Source organism: Bidens hawaiensis, unplaced genomic scaffold (genome assembly GCF_021521415.1).
Source record: "Bidens hawaiensis isolate Kalapana, Puna unplaced genomic scaffold, B.hawaiensis_p1.1 tig00055636_1, whole genome shotgun sequence".
Classification (NCBI taxonomy): Eukaryota; Viridiplantae; Streptophyta; class Magnoliopsida; order Asterales; family Asteraceae; genus Bidens; species Bidens hawaiensis.
In genome coordinates, this window is record NW_027500016.1 from 71,185 (window position 1) to 84,424 (window position 13,240).

The 13,240-nt window shown below is 32.8% G+C and overlaps 1 pseudogene across 1 annotated transcript; it reads right to left on the reverse strand.

The window, feature by feature from the left end:
* Positions 1-451: 451 nt before the first annotated feature.
* LOC143601103 (protein CHROMATIN REMODELING 19-like) lies at positions 452-13,019 on the reverse strand (annotated as a pseudogene). The gene is made up of 12 exons (XR_013147595.1): positions 12,500-13,019; positions 12,311-12,431; positions 6,714-6,754; positions 6,392-6,638; positions 6,144-6,324; positions 5,876-6,061; positions 5,650-5,796; positions 5,410-5,568; positions 2,105-2,179; positions 1,893-2,029; positions 1,588-1,806; positions 452-788 (listed from the first exon to the last, which is right to left on the reverse strand). The product of XR_013147595.1 is annotated as a protein CHROMATIN REMODELING 19-like (transcript).
* Between the last annotated feature and the right edge of the window lie 221 nt (positions 13,020-13,240).

The following is a 13,240-nucleotide window of genomic DNA, read 5'->3' on the forward strand; positions in this document are numbered from 1 at the left end:
TTTGAAATAATCATGTTACTCTTGTCGGAGTTTACACTCTATCTTGACATAGTATTTGTGTGAGTTCATTATCTTGACATGGTATAATGAAGAAATTGATCACTAGTTAGAAGATGCATTAGTGACCCTTACCGTTTAACTATAACAATTAGTGAAGAATACTCTCGATTAGATTATCGGAAAGATAACTAGAGTGGATTAGTTAACATCACTTGAACCTCTACAAATCCGTTGCATCGACAACAAATTACTTGAATTATAGAAAGAGTTTACAAGTTAATTACCTTTCTTTCTTACAACATCAACTACGTTTATTATACTATAACAAGTATCTTTTATTGTGAGAAAAGTTTTGGAACATCAACTACGTTTATTAATTTAAATCTCTATGAAAGCCATAAAAGTGAATTATTTTAGGAACTTTTCTTAATAACAAGTTTTAATCAACTGAAAAAAAAAAGAAAAAAAAACGAGTGGTAAAGTTTTTCTACTAACAAAACTGAAGCAATATATAAAATCAACCCCGATCTAAATGATAATATAATTCCACATTATGGTTTTCACATGATCAATTGATGTGATAAGGTATCAAGAAGAAAACCAATAACTAAGATAAGTAGTTTGAGATTCATCCCAACAAGGCTGAAAGTATTTCTCCCATGGTCTTGTCCGATGATTCACCTTCGTTTTCGACTTCGACACCCGACTCCAGCACAGCAGCATCAAGTACTAGTTTCCTTTTTGCAATCTCTTACACATTCTCATCAACCGTGTCCTTTGTTACCAACCTTGAAAAACGATATATCGCGTATGAGCTTTTGATCATAGCATAAACGACTATTGTTTATGAACAGGTCCTTTTAGACCAATGTTCTGTTATACTCTTGCATATTGGCACTTCGAAATTACAAATTTACCACCGGAAAATGTATATAAAATAATATTATTTAAAGAGTATACCATACCAAACTAGTTCAAGTTAGACCAATAGGATTTTAATAATCCAACTAATAATCCATAATGACAATATTGCAAATAACATTCTAAACTTTTGCTTTAGTTGTAAAGGCCAATCTACGTAGCTTGATTATCATAGATTTAAAATTTACACATGATTTCGCTTGAAAGCTTCCTCATTTCGTTCATAATCATTATTGAGAGCGAAATCGTGTGTAATCAAGTGTAAATCTATTATAATTATGTTACTGGAAATGCCTTGACAATGAAAGTGAAAGTTATGAGTGTTATTGGTCAAACTGGCAATATAGGTTATTATCAGTCAGTGAGTTGTAGTTTGGAGTATTAAAATCCAATTTGACTTTTAAGTTAAAACATAAAACACATTTTAATATAAATAACAATGATAAAAAACAAGTCAACCCGCAAACCCGTCATGTCGACTTGGACACAGCCATAACTAAACATGTTCATGAGTTTGACAGAAAACGGACCACACCCATTTAAACTAAACACAAACCCGCGACTTTCGTGTAGCGTTTGTGTTTGTATCAGTAACTGACACCCTAGTTAAATAAAAGATTGCGCTGGAAGTTTTGTCACATATAAGGTAGGAAGAAAGAGATGAACCTGTAAACAGTAACAGGTTTAGTTTGACCGATGCGATGACAACGGTCTTCGGCTTGACGGTCAATTTGGGGGTTAAAATCCATGTCATGTATGATGACGGTATCCGCTCCAGTTAAATTCAGACCCTGTCCTCCAGCTCTGGTTGACAGCAAGCATGCATTTATAGAAGTATCATTATTAAATGTGTCCACAATTGTTTGCCTTTCTGTTACTTGAGTACTGTCGTAAGAAAATAATAAAAGTTATATTGTTACAATGATAATCTCGGTTTTTCAGTTAAAGCAATTATTGAGAAACAAAGATACCTGCCATCAAGACGTCTGTATGTAACGCCAATTACATCCAGAGCCCACTCTAAGATGTCAAGCATTGAAGTCCATTGGCTAAAGATTAGAACCCGATGCCCAACATGCACAAGTGTAGGTAGAAGACCAGCCAAAGCCTACACACATTTGAATTGATTTTTCTTTTTTCTAAGAGGAAAATAATTAGTTTGCTTGAATATCTTATCATATACCCGGCACTTTGTAGACATCAGAACATGCTCATCTGAAAGATTTTCTGAATTACCATCACCATAGTAAAGTAACATCTGTAAGATAACAAAACAACAAATGAAGACGTGCTCCCAAAACAAAATAACTACAATACCTATCTTGTATAATAAACGAGCAAGTGCCTAAGCTTCATAGAGTTTCATGAACCAAAACAAGTTATTATTTATATAATTTACAAATTACAAAACAGATATTATATATTTAGTTTCTTTTTCAACGGCAGACTATACTACTAAATTATACCATTTTTCCTAAACTAACGTCATGCCAAAGAGTTAAACCTGGAACCTCCCAACAAGTGACAATATTACTTAACAATAATAAAAAATTAAATTACCCATATTAACTAAAATTCTAAATAAAAAATTACACGTACAAAAATAAACAATAGATGAGACGAGCTCAAGCCTACTTAAGTTAAACATGACAAGCTCAAACTTATTCCTTATTAAGAGTTGAATAAGAAAGGATATTTTAGTTTCTGTTTCAATAACCAGCTTTGTTGTAGTTGATATGGAACTGATAATTCGACCCCAGTAGTAACCTAAATAAAAGCAGACTATGCAATCATCCAAAATTAAAATTCGATAATTGCCTTTTCAAGTATCAAATCTAGTTTCAAAAAAGCAGACACAAACAGTATTACTTTCCACTTAGACACAAGTATTTTTGTCAGTCTTTCTTATGACCAATGTTTTCATAACCGGATTGGATAGTGAACCGGTAGCCTTACTGGTTCACTGGTTGGACCGGTCGGACCGGTTGAACCGGATCTAATAACCAGATATATATATTTTTATATACATAGTGTATTGTTTAGAACGTATCTTGAAGATATATTAATCAATGCTTTTTTATTTCTCAAAATTGTTATACACATTAATATAATATATATTATATATATTTTATACATTATATGAGCAGATATATTAATCAATATATAAAGTATAAGTACATACTATATAGTGCATTGTTTAAAAGGTATCTAGAAGATGTAACCAGAAAATGAGAGCATATTTTAAATGTAAAGTTATCTGCAGGGTTACTAAAAACAGTTGTAGGGCAATTGGTGTTTGCTAGAATGCTAGTTTGTTTTGTTGTTTCAAGCCTATGTCTCAAGTTCAATCCTTGCATCCTCTCAAGTTTTTTCCTACTAAACAATGAATATTCATCCCACATCGTTGCATGTAAGAATTCCACATTTATTCTCTCTTTATAAAACATTGAAGCCATCCCACATCGCCCCAAGGAAAAATTGAAGAACTTTCATTCTTATAAATGAAATAGTCATGGTCCTTCAAAAAAAATGTTAATACTACTTAATAAAAAAATATATAAACCAAAAATCCGGTTTAACCGGTTTGCCGGTTTGACTGCGGACCGCTCTGAACCGAGCGGTTTATTAGAAAGCGATTCATAGGTGTATAACCGGATCGCTGCTAGTGCTGATTCCCGGTTGAACTGGTCGGACCGGCCCTTCCGGTCCGACTTTAAAAACATTGCTTATGACAATATCAATGTGGTGCAATACGTGCATTTCTGCAAGGGGCATGCCAGCTTCTACATCAATCTTTAATGAAACAGGAAAATAAAAACTATAAACTTTTTTAAAAAAGTAAAAAATAAAAAATAAACTCTTAAAAGCCTCAAAAGAAAATCATACCAGCTTGAATGTTATAAAAAAGAGTAAACTGCCATTAATTAGTTGTCCATCTTTTTTAATAAAACTTCTTGAATGTGACATGGATGTAGAAGCATCCATCTTGTTACATGATAGCTAAACCTGATATATCTTCTAACACTCCCCCTCAAGCTGGAGAGTATATCAAATGCCCCAAGCTTGTTACATAGACATTCAACTTATTTCAACCTAGAGACCTCTTAAGAGATTTTGTAAACACATCCGTTAGTTGATCATTAGACTTGCCAAACTCGGTCACAGTGATCCAATCAGTAAAGCTTTTCCCAGGGCGAAGTGATAAATCAATTTCAGTGTGCTTTGTCCTCTCATGGAATACCGGGTTAGAGGCAATATAAAGCATCATTGTCACATATGAGCTTCATAGGGGAACTCTTGCAAAACTTTAAAATATTGAGACGATTCTATATGACAATGTACACGTATATATCTAAGAACCCTAACGCCACCGTATAACTTTTTTCTGGCCACCTTCTCGCTCACTCTTCAGATCTACTCCATTGCTTCTTACCTGGCAACACCACCTACTTAAACATTGTACATACATAATCGCCGGCTTCAATGAATTAAAGTTTCAAAATATTTCCCCAAAGAAGCTCAAATGTAACAATAAAGCTACCTTACATATCGTCTCTAGCCATGTACTCCATGATATAACTAAGCACATTGAATTTGATTGTCACTTCGTCCCAGAAAAGCTTATTAATGGGATCATTCTGACCAAGTATCAGACCATTAGCTACATTAGTGATAGTAGCATAGTATAGGGCCTAGTATTGTAATTTGGTACTTGATAATATATACAAGCCTGCCTTATGTCGCCCTACATCATAACACTATTATAATACAAATCATATTTGTATTGTGGGAATAACCAATCATCTTCACCCGTTCGGTTATTACATCCAACATTTCCATAATCTCATGAATCGCGGTGGTTGTCCCGTGTCTCCGGCTACAAACTCATGCACTACCCATCAGCTTCAATAATGCTACAACTGAGCATTTTAACAACACAGATTTCAATCATGGTGTCGCGTATTCCCGCCACGTGGTTCCAGCAACCTTTTGACACGCTATATTTGATAAAAGAACATAAAAACCGATGTGGTTGGAATACTCAGAACCATGGATGAACACTGTTTTGTTAAAACGCCCGGTTGTATTAAATAATGTAACAAGCTTGTAGCATTTGATATATACGCTCTAGCTTGAGAGTGAGTGTTAGAATACACATTAGAGTTAGCCGTCAGGCCCATTAGCTAAGTCTGTTTGGGTTCTTAAAACTATATCTATACATTGTATTCATAACGGTATCAACGGATTATCTCTTTTACCTTCACAACTTCTATAGCAAAAAAACTCTAAATGATTACGAGATTAGGTGATGTAAAAGACAAAGGTTACAATAAAACAAGTAGAAAAAATACAGAAAGGTAGCGCTAGCACCCAGAGCAGATGGGCTAATAATATTAGAAAATTATAAGCTAAAAGCCGTAGCTGAAACACAGGTCAGTGGAAAAAAAAACAAAAAGAAGAAAGAACCTATTAAGCAAGTGAAATTACCCGGTGAATAGAAAAGTCGTTGTAACTCTTAAGCTCCTCAATTACTCTGTCCAAAGTACATTCATCACCAAACACGCCTTTGGGATGCAACATTTTAGCAAACCGAACAACATCCTTATCTGTGTATATACGCCTCACCAGTAATGGATGATTAGCAATCTGGCAGAAAAGTTACATAGTTTCAAAAAGTATAGCGTTAATGTAACAATTTTACAGAAAATAAGTCACGGATGTAGAAACCTTTCTGAACTGAACAAAATAATTTGAAATCTGACGGCGAGGAAGATTAGCAGACTTGGCCATACGAGCACTTGCAGCTGCACGGTAGTCCTGAATGGCTTCTTGATAAGCGTTTCTTTGTTCCGTTTCCATGTGAACATATTCAACCTACCATAAAACATTATTAACAAACAAACACTTTAAAGGCTTTATATGAAGGAAAGGGATAATAAATAATACAGCATACCCTTTGAACCTTTGCAACTAATTGTTGCATAACGTCTGATTTTAAGCGTCTTAGAATAAATGGACCCAAGATTGACTTCATCCGATTAATCAACTCTGTATCTTCTGCATTTAACAGCTTTTTCAAATCAACATCTTCTGTTTCGAATAAATCCGGCATCATAAACTCCAACAATGACCATAGTTCCTGCAGTTAAACTATAATTCAACAAACCAAGAGACCAAACTTTGTTATTATCTTAGGTAAAAACTGTCAAAATAAAGCATACATGTAGATCATTTTGTAATGGAGTCCCTGTAAGCATTAAACGCTGGTTAGCGTTTCTTGCAACCGACATTAAGTTTTTCCATCTGTAACTGTTCTTATCCTTTAAAGCATGAGCCTCATCCATCAAAACACAACTCCATTTCCAACGTTTCAGGACTTTGCGATCATCTTTCTGTTGTGCGCTGTAAACAGAAACTTAGAAACAATAACAAAAAGTTTAACCCAGAAATAAATGAGAACACTGCTAACCTGTGTCGTTCAAAAAGTAACACACGAGGATGACATTAAATGGTGGTGGCATTCTACTTTTGGATAGAGAGTTTAAGTGTTTAGAATGAGCTGATCTGGCAGCTCCATGGTATTGAAGAACTGTAAATGAAGGGCACCATTTTTCAAGTTCTCGTTCCCAGTTTTCCAAAACAGAAGCAGGGCAAACAATCAAATGAGGTCCCGGATCATCTTCCAGGTGGTTCAGCAGGGTAAGGTATGTAATTGCCTAATTACAGATCACAACATTACCTCTAAAGCAGATTATTTTGGCTATTACAAACAAAACTCCACACAAACGTACCTGAATAGTCTTACCAAGTCCCATCTCATCGGCCAGTATTGCTGCATGAATAGAAATCAAGAAACAAAAAGGTTATGCTAACTTGCCTTAAAAAACAATGGTCTGGAAAGTGACATACAACTGAATGTATTAGAATAAAAGCATCATGATACATTAACACATTGCTATAAAATGCTGTAATAAAAGTGCTTGTGAAAAAGAAGCATGAGGACACCAGAACTAGGAGGCTGTGTATACTAGATTCATGAGACGAAACAAAATTTAAATAAAAAACTCATGTTTTTGATTACTCATCCCATATTTAAAAAACACATAGGTTGTCCACTACTGGAAACATGCCTTTCCAAATATACTTAATTAATTCTAGTAAATTAGTAATATGCTGATAAGGTTGGTCCTGGCCCTAAGTTTGGTGGCTTTGGTCTACTTATAAAATATTGTTTGTAAATCAAATATTTCTATTCAACAATGTGTGAGATCAAATATTGCATCTGTCATGGAAAGTAAAATACTTGTCTTTCTTGTTAAATAATGCAACTTTCATAACTAGCAATAAAGGTAGAAATGAAAAACATATTAACAGCCAACAGTAGGTAAATGAAACAAATAAAAGAAAGAGAATACATTATATATATACAAACCTATAAATTTTCACTCATGTGCTGACATAAAACAAGACATGAGACCGAGAACAACTAACGATTGATCAACTCGGCTGTAATGTCCTTAATAACTCAGTCAGAGTAGGTTCATTGTACCGCACCTAACCAATTGAATAGAAACTTTACAAACTGGCATTCCTCATCTAACAAAAGAAACTTCATGTATACTTAAAATACTAGACGAGTGCCCACGCGATGCGGCGAGAAACAAAAATCCTAGTAATCATGTACCAACGAATGTTCAAGATTCTTTTGAAACCTTGAAAACGTTTAAACCAATCATCACTTTTGGTCAACTAGATTCTGAATGTTCAAACCATAGCAAACGGTTTGGTTTAGGGTTTTTATAAAAAACGGCCATATAAAACCGGACCGAGTGGTAAACTTATTATTAAAGCTCAAAGCGTGAAACCAAACCATTAGTAACGGTCGGGTTTAAATTTTCAACGTTCAGCTTCGGTTTTAATGACAAAAAATCAAACCAACAGTTTGGCTCACGGTTTAACTTATAATCCAATTAAAACCGAATTGTGAACACCCATACGTAACATATTAATTTTTTTCTTATTGAAAAAACATACCCAAATTAAAAACGATAAAATGCTCATTTTTATGGTGCATTTAAAAAAAAAAAAAAACTTTAACGTCTGAAAAAGTTATAGATGTTGGAAAATCGATGGTGGGAAGTTGGTTTACAATTACAATAAAATTAAAAGGAATATATGGGTAAAGATGAAGGTCCGAAGTTGTAACTATTTCTTAAATTTACAAAAGTTGAGGAGTCAATGTTGTAACTATTTCTAAGCATTATTTTCTAATGGACAAGTTTGCCCCTATCTTACATGCTATATAAGGTGTACCTTATGCATAACAAGTTGTAAATTACTTAAAATGTAGGTGTCTTAATTTGCTCATCAATGCTGTATAATATATAGTACTAGACGAGTGTTCGCGCGATGCAGCGGGATATACAGACCTTAATAATCACGTAAGAGATTTTTAGGTGCTCATTGTTCCATTTAAAACCGTGGATTAAGAATTCTTATTTTAAACTCAATTTAGTAGCAAAGTACAAATGAAACCGAAATCTAACCATTGTTAATCGTTTGTTTTTGTTGGGTTATAATTTTCAACGGTTTGGTTTCAGTTTTCGATGATAAAAAACGGCTTGGCTCACGGCTTAGTTTAAAACCATCAAAACCGGACCACAAACGACTATACGTTAGATGTTATTTTTTTAACTGAAAACAAACTATGACAATATCATACTCAAATTAAAGAGAATTAAATGCTCGTTTTTATGGTGCAATTTTTTTAAAAAAAATATTAACGTATGAAAAAGTTATGACCGTTTAAAAATCGTGGGGGAATTTGGGTTAAAAGTGAAATTATAAATAATATATAATTAAAAGATGGGGGATAAAAGTGGTAACTATTCTTTAAATTTTCAAATGTTGATTAAAGTTGAGGGGGCATTGCTGTAAATAATTTGAAGAAATATGAAAGAAACGTTAAATTAGTGTTAGAATGTCTACTATGCCTCTATTTAAGGTTGTACAATGTGTTTGAAAATTTATAAATTACTTAAAATTGGGTGTCTTAATTTACCCATGGGTGGTGCATTGTATATAGTATAGATAGATATAATTCATGTGGGCATACAAGATAGTTGACAACCTTTAATGGCACAACAAGCAAATTCTGCAATGAGGTAGCATACAGCATACCGAGAAAAGGGTCCACATATTTCCACCACTTCAACTAGAGAGCATAGAATTTTTATAATTATATACATAAAAGCATGTCTCATGCTACTCTTCTACCGACTAACATGAAGGCTCTCCTACACACAGTGGATGTTGGATTCATTACCAACAGTATACCTACCTTATTCAAATCTTAAAAGTTGTTGAATACAAAACGTACAAAGTTCATAGACAACTTATAGATAAACAAGATTTAACATAAAGGTAAATACCATAAAAAACCAATGTACTTCTGTTTTTCATCACAAAAGTCCCTCAACGATATTTGCATGTGAAAGTCCGTCTACATGTTAATTTTAAACAGTAAATGACATAACTTATAAAGACATACTTTTTTTGCTTATGGCATACATGTAATATATACTATATTGATTAAAAGTATTAGCTTAGGTTTATTTTATTTTTTTTTCTTTGTTAAAATTCGTATGATTATTTTAAATAGCAAGGCCAATATTTTTTGTTTGAAAATGAGAATTTTTCTTATAACTAGGGGTGATTACGGTTCGGTTCAAAAACATGAAATCATCCAAATCGGTCGTCAGTTTGATTTCGTGATTGGTTTATTTCCTAACTTTTGGTAGGTCAGTTTCAAAAATGTCAAGCCGTAACAGACGGTTTGGTTTGTATTTATACCGAAACTCGGCTGTATAAAACTAGACGAATCCGTAAGATTTGAAAATATATTTTATTCTTTTAGTTATTTCATATTATATATATGCATATGTATATTTGTATTAATCTAGATAAATAATCTGTTACAATTTAAACAAATATTTTATAACAATATACACCATTTTAGTTTTTGTATTTGAAACCTTTTAAATTCTTTGGGTTTTGATTAATAGACACAGTCACGAACATATTTCTTTTTTATTACTCCGAACCTAATGCACAGATACAGTACTGCGTGTCGACCTTGGTCACTTTGCATCTATTTTGAGTTCTCTATAACCTTCATTTTAACAACTTTTTACACACACACACATATATATAAGATTAGGATCATGTGAGAATTATTTTAAAATTGAGAACTTTAAGAACCATTTTAGACCACAAGAAACACTCTTCTTAACAAAAAATAAAAAAATTATAAAACAAAAAAAAATCAAAAATAAAAAAAGTAAAAAAAACAAAATTTCTTATTTTTCATCCCGGTTTTATAAAAAAAAATTGAAAAAAAAATACCGGTTTAACAAAATTATACACATATGTATAATACTTATTTTTAAAATTTTATACACGTTTTTTTTATACACATATGTACAATTTAAGGTAAATGATAATGTTCATATGTGTACATTACGTAACTAGAGATTAAATGAAATTATACACATGTGTATAATACGAAGCCTTTTTTTTATTAAACCGGAATGAAATATAAGAATTTTGGTTTTTTTACTTTTTTAAATATTTTGTTTTTTTCGTTATATGATTTTTTTAGAGGTTTTTTTTGTGGCTCGAAATGGTTCTCAAAGTTCTCAATTTCCAAACGGTTCTCTTAGGATCATTACCCTATATATATATATATACATATATATATATATATATACATATATATATATATGTAGGGGTGGGATTCAGAGAGAACTCCTCATAAAGAGAGAACTAGAGAACTAGTAAAAGATTATTTTTAACCATTTTTAAAAAATTATTTTGTGATTTTTTTTCCTTTCCTCCTTCTGATAAGATGATATTGTTCCTAAAAAATAAAATAAAAAATAAAAAACCGTCGATGTAATGCGTATGTGCATCAATGTGTATTGTATGTATAAAATAGTGTTTTATTGCATATAATTCAACACAAATACATTATCTAATACACACTATTGAATATATGCAAACACGACACTAATAATTGTATGCAAAACACATTATTGCATATATGTAATACAACACTAATGCACATATGCTCTATATCGATTTTTTTTAATTTTTGTATATAATATAACACTATTGCAAATTTACAATACAAACAACTATATATATGCTATTCAACATTATTTCAAATATCAAAATGCACACTATTGCACATATGCATTATAAAAAAAGTTGATGCATTGCATATATGCATTACAACGTTAATTTTTTTTAATTTTTATATTTTTTGTGGTGAAGAATAACAACATATAAAAAGAATGAAAGAAAAAAAATTTAAAAATATTTTTTTAATTAAATTAAAAATACTTCATTATTAGTTCTCTAGTTCTCTCCATAAAATGAAGTTCTCTCATGATCCTCTCCCTATATATATATATATATATATATAGTTCATTTTTCATGTTAAACAACTTATATATATATATATATATATATTTCATTTTTCATTTCGAACAACTTATAAAAAATTAAGTTTTCATAAGTTATGTCATTTTTTTGTTAATAATTAATATATGGAAGAACTTTAGCATGCAAACTATTGTTAAGGGACTTTTGGGAGAAAAACTATAAGTATGTTGGTTTTCTACGGTGTTTCCCCTTTAATAGAACAATCTTGCATGCCTTGAAACTTATGGCTTATAAGCATTCTTATTTGAATGGTTTTCAAAACCAATGCGATTTTTTTGCCCTTATGTACAGCCTCAGTTACTTGTCCATAGATTGTGCAGATACATACAAGGTAACAAAGTCGCTAAGTAGCCCCTAGGTAGCCAATTGCGGAGTTGAGAGTACTAGTAGTACTCAGGGAGTACTCGGACATGGTAAATATAAAGAAAATTAATGTTTAGATAATATATATATATATATATATATATATATATATGTTAAAATAAGCATAACTCACATAAAAAAGACAGCCTAGCGGACTTTTGACCGACTTTTAAAGAATCCTAGCCCGACTAGGCTGACTTTTGACCACCACCCTTGAAGAAAGTCTCCAAGGTAGGGGTCCGAGGACCGACTAGTTGGCCTTGGCATCCAAGTTATACAACACTGATGACATGCACATGTAGCTTTGATTCCTTTCAACACATCATTTTGGTTGATGATAATCCATTCCCAATCCCAGGTCCTTAACTCTCTATTAAGCCATTTGTGTGTGTAACATACTAGATCTACTATAAACAGACTAAACCCTGTTAAATACATAAAACTTATAACACGTGTCTAAAATTAGGCAGGCAATATACTTGTGCAAATAGAAACAAGATATTAAGAAAGAGGAGGTTACCTCCTGCAACTTTCTTCCTGTACAAAAGCATGAGGAAATTGACTCCAACAAGCTGGTACGGTTTCAGAAGCGGTTGGAATCCAGAATCACCACCAGCTCCACATGCTTCACAAATATCATCCTAACAACAACAATAATAATAATCAATATAAAACCTAAATTACAAACGAAATAAACAAACTAACTAACATGAGTGACGATTCTAACGGTGGAAGCATCAACTTCAGCGTAACGATCATCAGAAATTACAGTAACAGCAGAGGATCCATAGAGCTCACTGCGTAACTCAGCCGATATCTTAGCACATTTCTGCAACGCTTTTCCAACAACATCATCACTGTGATTATCATCATCTTCACTCACTTGTTCAACATCATCATCATCGTCGTCGTCGATGACAAACCTCCGTCCACGGCTAGCCACTGTGGTGGACGAAGGCTCGGCGGAGTCATCGTCCTCGAGAACCTCAGGCTTGATGATTTCAACAGAGGAGTCGGATGAATAGTTGGAAGTGGATGTTTTGAAAGCGAATGATTCGATTGGTGGTGGCGGTGGTTGTTGGGGTTTGGGGAGTATTCGAGAGGAGTCAAAGTGGTGGTTTGACCATTCGTCGTCGGATATTTCGATTGACTCAAACCCTCGCTTCATCGGAAGAACAAGAACAAGATGAATGAGTGGTTAGGTTAGTACGGAAATGGCGTTGCGTTGGATTTGAACGTCACCAGATCTTTCTACTCAGGGTGTTTGGGTTTTCTTATTTTTGTTCGTTACAACTTATAAAATTTACGACTTAAGGTGTTTGAGAAAGTTATGTTTTGTGAATGTATATAGTATAAATTACAACTTTGTAACTTATAGCTTTTGTCTTAAATAAGTTATAAGGAGGTAAAATAAGGAATTCCAAACACCCCTTAACACCTCCCAGACAGT